The sequence below is a fragment of the Camelus bactrianus genome, chromosome 2, assembly GCF_048773025.1.
Source record: "Camelus bactrianus isolate YW-2024 breed Bactrian camel chromosome 2, ASM4877302v1, whole genome shotgun sequence".
NCBI classification, from domain to species: Eukaryota; Metazoa; Chordata; class Mammalia; order Artiodactyla; family Camelidae; genus Camelus; species Camelus bactrianus.
In genome coordinates this window covers 62,256,194-62,266,572 of record NC_133540.1, presented here as the reverse complement: position 1 = coordinate 62,266,572, position 10,379 = coordinate 62,256,194, and positions in this window count along the sequence as shown.

Here is a 10,379-nt window from a genome sequence, read left to right as displayed (position 1 = left end):
ATTTTTTGTTCTTAAATGTTCATATTCTACTCCAGCATAAATGGGTTTTTATTCCTTGGAAGCAATAAACCTTTAAAAAATATAGGGTTGTAACTGGTGGGGTTTACCAATTCCCATGTAAGGTAAAAATCGTGTACTGATTGAGAATGAAAATACTATACAACAGAGAGGTAAGGAAAAACATTCCTTAGCCTAATGGGTACTTCCATTTTTAACACACTAGGCAACATACAGAGGTTTCCAATCCTCTCTCTATCCATTTCTAAGAGGTCTGAGGGATAGCTTCCGGACTGGAGGAATCATGTATCTGTCCATATCTAAGGTCCTTTGATTAACACTGTCATAGTTAATTTTACTATTTGGAGCTATTCAGCCTACTCCAGTGATTCGAAAATGCTTTTGATAAAAAGAATGATTTTTAAAAAAGCATTATTTCAAAGGGGTGGGGTATAGCTCAGTGGTCCTTAGCATATGTGAGGTCCTGGGTTCAATTCCCAGTACCTCAGTTAAAAAAAAAGGAAAAAAATTTAAAAATATTATTTCAGTTCATTTTCTCTACCCTTGGGAATCCCACAAGGATGGCAAGACTTCTCAAATATTTGCCAGTTCTTAATCTCATAGGTCATATTAAGAAAAGTGACATCAGAGGAAATTTGGGGGGCAGACAGTCTGGAAAAAACAAGATGAAACATTATCAAGCTTCAGGAAGCAGCAGTTCTACATTTCTCTCTCTTTCTCCCGCCTACTAACGCGCACACCTGCACCATTCCCTTTGCACCACACCTCAGTCTGCTGCTGAACCACTCCCACCCTGCATGAGCCCACTGTTGGCCTGTGGCTTCAGATGTGCTCTTTCACTTTCTCTCATCACAATCTCCTGCTTGTTTTCATTTCTTCCTTCCCTGTGCACCTCTTACGATTTTGCCCTCAGTGTTTCTCCAGCCCATCTCACCGATGGCTTCACTTGATCAACAACCTCCACATTCCAAGATGTCCAGGAAAAAGAACTAAACTAAGAGACTGAAGATACAGGTACAGTCCCAGCCCTGTCATCAATCACTTGTGCAGTTGTATTCCTTAGTTTTCTCATCTGTTTAATGATGAAGAGTTCAAACAGATGGCCCCTGGAGGGGAGGGTATAGCTCAGTGGTAGATTGTGTGCTTAGCATGTGTGAAGTCCCGGGTTCAATTCCCAGTACCTCCGCTAAATAAAAAATTAAATAAAGAAAGAAACCTAATTACCTCTCCCTGCAAAAATAAACAAAAACACAGATGTCCCCCCCAAGAGCCTTCCTAGTTGTCAAGTTCTGTAACTTTAATGTTTTTTTCCTTCAAATGGAAAAGACTTTTAAAAACATTTACCTCATTACTATGTCTTTGTATCCCCAGTCCTTAGAGTATTGGGTACTTGGAGGCTGCCTAGTAAATGTCTGTTTGTCGAGTGAAGTTATCACCTCTGCTGCTGATCTGTGGCCCAAGTGTTGGTAGCATTACATTTCTGTGTCAATACAGTGAAAGGAGAAATGCCTTTTCTCCATAATTCCAGGTGTCAGAGGCAGGCAGAATAACCTGAAAAGAATGTCCCCCATAAAAGTAGTCAAACTGACAGGACTCGACAATACCCTTCAGGGGGCTGAAAGTCATGAGAAGGGTCTTTTATCAGAGGTGTGGGCACTTAGAAGGAGGTGGAGTCTGACAAGTGAGACAAGCAAATGGCTGTGTGATGTAAGCCCTCCTTACAACACCCCAAGTCTTCATTGATGTTACTCAATCTACAAAGTCATCACTGATGGAATTTTTCTTCATAAAAAATAAAATGAAACAGTGAAGGTCTTTAGTTGGCTGGTGTAGGAGGGATTATAATGGGATAAATATACTGGCATTGATGATGAGTAGGAGTGACCATTAGAAAATAAGTGTGGCAGAAGACATGGAAGCAACCTAAATGTCCATCAACAGATGACTGGAAAAAGAAGCTGTGTTATATTTATACTATGGAATACTACTCTGCCATAAAAAAGAATAAAATAATGCCATTTGCAGCAACATGGATGAACCTAGAGACCATCACTCCAAGTGAAGTAAGCCAGAAAGAGAAAGAAAAATACCACATGATATCACTTATATGCAGAATCTAAAAAAAAAAAAAAAAAAGGACACTATGAACTCATCTAAAAAACAGAAACAGACTCTCAGACTTGGTAAACAATCGTATGGTCACCAGGGAAAGGGGGTGGGAAGGGATAAATTTGGGAATTTGAGATTTACAAATTTTAGCCACTATATATAAAAATAGATTTTAAAAAAAAGTTTCTTTTGTATAACACAGAGAACTATATTCAATATCTTATAATAACCTTTAATGGAAAATATATGAAAATGAATATATGTATGTATATGCAGAGATTGACACATTATAATTGACTGTAATTCAATAAAAAAAGAAGAAAAAGAAAAGATGTGTAGCAAGTCACAGAAATTCTGTGGAGAATTTGGTATGCACGAAAACTACAATATTGAGGGTTTGAGCCAAATTCACCTAAATCTTCAGGTAACAGAAGGCCCGGCTGACATCTGGGTTACACATTTATTTCCTTGTCAATGAGGGATCAAAAATACATCACTGGTCTGCTATAAAATAAATATAATGAATTATAAGGAGTTAATACATCAAAATGATGTACAAATGGCAGGATGTGAAAATTAAGCCAACACCAATTACAATGGAAACCATTTGAATAAGCACAATTCCTAATGATACAACTCATGAAAACAAGCCACCTCTACACGCCGACTGAAAATAACTTGCCTTAACTTGGTAAGTGAGACTGCATTTGCTTTTACAATTATCAGAAAATTCTACATGAAATTTACCCCTGGATCTCTGCCTTTTAAAAATTTAATCATACCGATAACATCGAAATCAAAACTGTCCATAAGGGGAAGCCATGAAAGAACCACTTAAAATAGGACAGTGTATTATTTTGAAGAGCAAAGAGATTATGCAAAAGATGTTCACCCTTCTAATTACTGGACAGTTTTCAACTTGCTCAAGTTCACATCCAAACTGAGATCTAACATAACCCATGTGGTATCAGCCCTATCGTCTAAGCCTCCAGCCACTCTTTCATCACGAGCCACTTACTACAACATCTAAGGTAAGTCAAGGGCATCCTTAGATGAATAATCAGTGAAATCATTACTTGAAAGGCGAACAATCCTGTGCCCTCCAATCATGTAAGTAGCTGGGAGCTGACAAGTTAGAAAATGAAAGAAAAATGGGGTCATGCTGAGGTTAGTTTCAAAAGGCACTCCTTTTCCCTAAAATGAACTTTTTTCCCTTGAATATAAAGATAACATGTTTATTGTAGAAAGTTAAACAATAAAGAAGAAAATGAGTAAGAAGGTTAGATGTCACCCCAAATCTACAAGGCTGCTGTAACAAAATAGCACGGACTGAGTGACTTAAACAACACACACTGATACTCTCACCATATGGAGGCTGGCAGAAGGCCAAGCTCCAGGGGAGAGCTAGGCTGGGCTCTGGTTAGAGCCGTCTTCCTGGCTTGCAGACAGCTGCCTTCTAGCTATGTCCTCACATGGCCTCTCCTCTGTGCCAAGAGCACGCGCTGGTGTCTCTTCCTCTTCTTGTAGGGACACCAGTCCAGTCAGGTGAGGGCCCCACCCTAATCACCTCACTTAATCTTAATTACCCCCTTGAGGGCTCTGTCTTCAAATACAGTCACATCAGGGGTTAGGGCCCCAACATATGAGTTCTGGGGAGACAGTTCTGTCCATAACATCTCCCATAAAAAGCTTTAAGGATATTTAAATTCATGTTAATAAATTTAGGCCTATATGACCATTTTAATGCTTTTCCTAATGTTCCCTTGTGTGGATAGAGTATCATTAAAACAATCACACTAATTTAATTTCTTTGATACTCCAAGAAAGTGCTGCAGTGAACACACACCGATGTGTCTGTGCAGGTGTGTCTGCACCCTTTCCAGTATTCTCCTTAGAACATTTCTAGGAGGTGAAGAGTCACTTGTGGGAAAGGAGACCCAGGGAACTGGCCCAAAAGAGGCTGTTGTTACCGCTGTAATAAAGCCTTCTGTCTCTGACCTGGGCACCCACAGACCGAGGCAGCCTAATGCTGCTTTTCCCAGTGAGATAACACCTGAGATGCTTTCCAGCTCTTGAGATATTTTCACCACAATTATGACAGCATCCATTATCTCTTGCCAATGTAGGGTATGATCTATCTCAAGTCTTATCAGGCTCATAACTTTTAAAATAATATTATTTGTAATTTTTTAATAGGTTCATTGGTCAATTCTACTGCTTTTTTGGTAAATACCTATTTTTCTCTTATGAGCCTTTTTTGTATAAAATTGAAAGAGTTGTTTGTATATTAGGAATTCTGGCATTTTGTCTGTGAGGTTAAAAGAAACTATGTTATAAATATCTAAGTATAAGTTTTTTTGTTAAAGTCAAATCTTAAAATCTTCTGCCTTATGGATTTTTATTTTGGTGTCATGACTTCTCCTCTTCAAAATATGTGAATATGGACTTAGGCCTTTGCAGAAATTCAGGGGGATCACAGATTAGCAAGGGTACACGACTCATACACATACACACACACACACACACACACTCTCCCTGATTTATTTATCCAATTTGGTGAAAGTGAGGAGGCTGCACAAAGCCGAGGCAAATGCTTCATATCGCAATGTGGCTTCCATTGCCACACCCCGGTATGCTAGTGGTGGGGGGCATACAGCTCAGCGACACTATCTTGTCCATACTGGGGCTGCCCCGTGCTGTGCTGCAATCCTTTTATACTTAGAACCTACCTCCCCTATTCAGGAAGACTTGCACAATCAATTCCTGGGCTTAATTTCATGTAAGAGACCGTTTACCACACCAGCTCTCTTGTACCATACTTAGTTTGGCCACATCTTCATCCCTCTTACTCTCTTTTTGAAGAATTAAGCTATTCTTATACTTTGACTGGTCCAAAACAGTTTAGATTCATTTTTCAAAGCTTTCCATCTCACTCCCCACCACTCGGGCCACTACTATTTTAATTATGATCACATTAAATATGTTATTTAAGGAGCAATGACATCTGAAAATATTGCTATACTTTTTTTTTTCAAGAATTCTTTTACATCCCTCACATTTACAGTTTTCTTCACAATATCCTGTGCTTGTCTTGGTAACCTTGACCCTTATTTTTTTGTTGTTGTTGATTATTAATTTAAGTAGTATTATTGGTTCTGGTTCAAGAGGGTGATTTAGGAGGCTCCTGAATTCAACTTCTCCCATGGACATACCAAATCTACAGCTACACACAGAACAAAATCCTCCAAAAAGAGATTCAGAAACTCTGAGTGACTCCTACATATTGGGTGAACAAGACAAAAACCCACATCAAAATAGGTGGGAGAGGCTAAGACACAATCTCTCCATAAACCCGACCTCCAACATGACAACATACAACCAGGAGGGAACCCACAACTCCCAGTTTCTCCCCAAGGAGTGAAGGGTCTGGACCCCATATCTGCTGCCCCAACTTTCAGACTTCACCCTGAGAGATGGGCTCTCAAAACAATTACCTTTGAAAGCCAATGGGGCCCGAGTCCACAAGGTCCACAAGGCTATAGTTATCTGCAAAACAGACCTATGAGGCTTACACGAGCCTCCTTCCTAGAGCCCAGCCCAGAGGCAGCAGACTGATATGGGTCAAGCCTTTCTTTGAAACAGGCCTATCTGCTCATCTTAAAAGCTTTAGAAGCCCTGAGGAGCAAGCTTCTAATTTAACACACATCTAGGGGTGATTGTAATACTCTCCAAAGATTGCCAAGGCTGGCAGGTAACATCTTCATGCTCTCCCAGCTGCCTCACTTCAGGTTGCCAGTATTTACTGGAAAGGAGCTTGTGCACATGACTGGCAACCTGGCTTTTATGGCTGCCACCCAAGGGATGCACTCCTAATCACCTGGATCTGATGGCCAGTGGGGCTTGGGTTCACAGTTTCAATAGAACAGTAGCAAACAAAAATAACAGTTATTAACTGGCTGTCCTAGGGCTCAGTGCAGAAGGAACAGACAGAAACACCCATCTCCCAGTCACCCCTGAAAGAGGTAGATTTGCATACTTTAAAACCTGAGCATCTGGCCTCCACTCAGTCCAGCCTCCAATGAACAGGCCTCACTCAGTCTAGTCTGAGGGTCCAGTTTCCACTCAGCCTGCATCTAGAGGCTGTTTGAGACCCTCCACTTGGGACAATGACAGGTCTTGACATATCCTCAACTGGGAGCCACTAAGAACAAAGAAGGCTGCTTAGACAATCAAAAGATTTAAGAGACAACCAAGAGCTAGTGCAAGGCTGAACAATAAAGTTTACCTCCTACCTGAAACACCTTCAAGACTGGGAGAGGTGGCTGCTTATCAAATGCACAGAAACAAACACATAGAGTCGAGGAGAATAAAGAAACAGAAGAATAGGTTCTAAACAAAAGGACAAGATAAAACCCTAGAAAAAGACTTCAATGAAATGGAGATAAGTGACTGACCTGATAAAGAACTTGGAATAATGTTAATAAAAAATACTCACCACGGTCAGAACAATACATGAACAAAGTGAGAATTTCAACAAAGAGACAGAAAACAAAAGAAGGTACCAAACAAAATGACAGATCAGAAGAATACAAAAATGAAACTAAGAAATTCAATAGAAGTGTTGAGCAACAGACAAGATGAAATGGAACAAAGGATCCATGAACTCAAAGACAGGACAGTGGAATTCATCCAATCAGAGGAGCGAAAAGAAAAAAATAATGTAAAAGAATGAAGATTTGGGACTTACGGTATACCATTAAGTGGACCAATATTCACATTTAAAGGGGGTCCCAGAAGGAGAAGAGAGAAAGAAGCAAGAAACTTCTTTGAAGAAATAATAGCTGAAAATTTCTCTAACCTCTATTATAGAAGGAAGAGACATCCAAATCCAGGAAGACAGAAAGTTCTACACGAAGACACATTGTAATTAAATTGTCAAAAGTTAAAGTTAAGGATAGAATCTTAAGAGCAACCAGAAAAAAACACCTTGTTATGAATGAGGGAGCTGCCATAAGACCATCAGATATTTTTTAGCAGAAACTTTGCAGGCCAGAAGTGAGTGGTACATTATATTCGAAGTGCTGAAAGAAAAAAATAATGCCAACCAAGAACACTATATTTGGCAAATCGTCCCTTAGAACTGAAGGAGAGAGAGAGTTTTTCCAACATACAAAAAGCTGAAGGAGTTCATCACCACTAGACCAGTCTTACAAAAACTACTAAAGGAACTTTCTCAAGCTGCAACAAAAGGGTACTAATTAATAATGAGAAAACATATGGAAGTACAGATCTCACCAGTAAAAGTAATACATAGTTAAATTCAGAATACTCTAATGCTGTAAGGGTGGTGGGTTAATCATTTATAAATCTAGTATGAAGGTTAAAAGACAAAAGTAGTAAAAATAAGCACAATAATTTTTTTAATGAATACCCAAGATAAAAAGATGTAATTGTGACATCAAAAACATAAAATGTGGAAGGGGAGAGTAAAAATGTAGAGCTTTAGAATGTGTTCAAACCAAAGCTGTTATCAACTTAACATAAGCATGTGAATACGTTTCATCTAAGTCTCATGGTGACCACAAAGCAAAAAGCTAGATACATGGATACATGGATACAAAGATAAATGGAAAGGACTAAGGATACCATCACAGAAAATTATGAAATCACAAAAGAGTGTAAAAGAAAAGGAGAAAGGAATTACAAGACAGCCAGAAAACAATTAACAAAATGGCAATAAATATATACCTATCAATAATTATTTTAAATGTAAATTGACTAAATTCTCCAATTGAAACAGAGTGACTAAATGAATTGAAAGACAAAATCCAACTATATGCTGCCTACAAGAGATTCAGTTCACCTTGAGGGACATACATGGACTCAAAGTGAGGGGTTGAAAAAATATTCCATGCAAACAGAAGTCAAAAGAAAGCAGGGTAACTATGAGTGTATCAGACAAAACAGACTTAAAGACTGTAAGATGAGACAAAGAAGGTTATGACATAATGATAAAAGTGTCAGTCTCACAAGAGGATATAACAATTGTAAATATTTATGCACTCATAGAAAAACCTGAATATATAAAGCAAATATTAATGAACCTACAGGGAGAAATAGACAGTAATACATTAATATAGAAAACTTCAATACCCCATTTTCATCAATAGGTAAATCATCCAGACACAAAATCAACACCGAAATGTTGAACTTAAATAACACATTAAACCAGTGGGGAGGGTACAGCTCAAGTGGTAGCACACATGTTTAGCATGCATGAGGTCCTGGGTTCAATCCCCAATTCCTCCTCTAAGAAAAAATAAATAATAAACAAATCTAATTACCTCCCCCCATCCCAAACACATACACACACACACACACACATTAAAGCAGATGGACTTAACAGACATTTTCCAGAACATTTCATCCAAAAGTGGAAGAACACACATTCTCAGGCTCACATAGAACATTCTCCAGGATACATCACATGTTAAGTCACAAAACAAGTATTAATAAGTAAGACTGAAACTATATCAAGCATCATTTTTGAACCACAATGGCATGAAACTATTATTTCACAATGGTAAGAAGAAAACTAAAAAATACAAATATGAGCAGATTAAAAACCATGCTTCTGAACAATCAATAGTTCAAAGAAGATATTGAAGGAGAAATTAAAAAAATCATGAGACAATTGAAAATAAAAATATAACATACCAAAAACTTACAGGATTTAGCAAAAGCAGTTCTAAGAGGGCAGTCCACAATGATAAACAGCTACATTAAGAAAAAAGATGTCAAATAAACAACCAACTTTACACCTTAAGGAACTAGAGAAAGAAGAACAAAAGAAGCCTAAAAATAGTAGAAGGAAATAAAGATCAGAGTGGAAATAAATAACATAGATGTAAAAATCCAATAGAAAAGATCAATGAAGCTGATAGTTGGTTTCTGAAAAGATAAACAAAATAGACAAAACTTTAGCTAAACTCATGAAGAAAAAAAAGAGGACTCAAAAAAAAAATATTAGAAATGAAAGAGGAGCTATTACAACTGTCAGCACAACAATACAAAGGATCATAAGAGACTACTATGAACAATTTTATTCTAAAAATTGGGCAACCTAGAAGAAATGGATACAAATATACAACCTATAAAGACTGAATCATTAAGAAAAGGAAAATCTGAATGGACCATTTACTAGTAAGGAGATTGAATCAGTAATCAAAAATCTCTCAAGAAACAAAAGTCTAGGACCAGACAGTTTCATGAGTGAATTCTACCAAACATTTAAAGAAGTAGTGCTAATTTTCATCAAAATCTTCCCCCTAAAACTCATTTTACAAGTATTACCTGATACTAAAACCACACAAAGATACCATAAGAAAATTACAGGCCAACATCCCACATGAATATAGATGCAAAAATCCTCAACAAAATATTAGCAAACCAAATTCAACACTACATTAGACAGATCAATACTGCATTAGAAAGATCTTAACAATGATCAGGTGGGATTTATTCCAGGGATGCAAGAATGGTTCAACATCTGCAAAATCAATATGATACACCACATTAACAACATGAAGGATAAAAATTACATGACCATCTCAATAGATTCAGAAAAAGGATTGACAAAATTCAACATCCATATCCGGTAAAAACTTCTCTCAACAAAGTGGGTTTACAGGGAACATATCCTAACATAATAAGGGTTATATATGACAAACCCAAGGCTAACATCATACTCAGTGAAAAACTGAAAGCTTTTCTTCTAAGACCATGAACAATACAAGGATATCTGCTAGCCAGTCACTTCTATTCAACACAGTTATTAGAAGTCCAACCCAGAACAAATCAGAAAGAAAAATAAGACATCCAAATTGGAAAGGAGATGTAAAACTGTCACTATTTGCAGATGACATGATTTTACATATGTAGAAAACTCTAAAGACTCACCAAAAAACTTCTGGAACTAATACACAAATTCAGTAATGTTGCAAGATACAAAATCCATATACACAGCCTGTTGCATTTCTATACACTAATAACAAGTTATCAAAAAGCAAAATCAAGAAACCAGTGCCATTTACAATTGCATCAAAGAGAATGAAATACCTACGGCTAAACTTAACCAAGGAAATAAGGAGATGATAGACCTGCACACCAAAACTGTAAGACACGGATGAAAGAAATTAAAGAGTACACAAATAAATGGAAAGACATTCCATGCTCAGAGACTGGAAGAATAC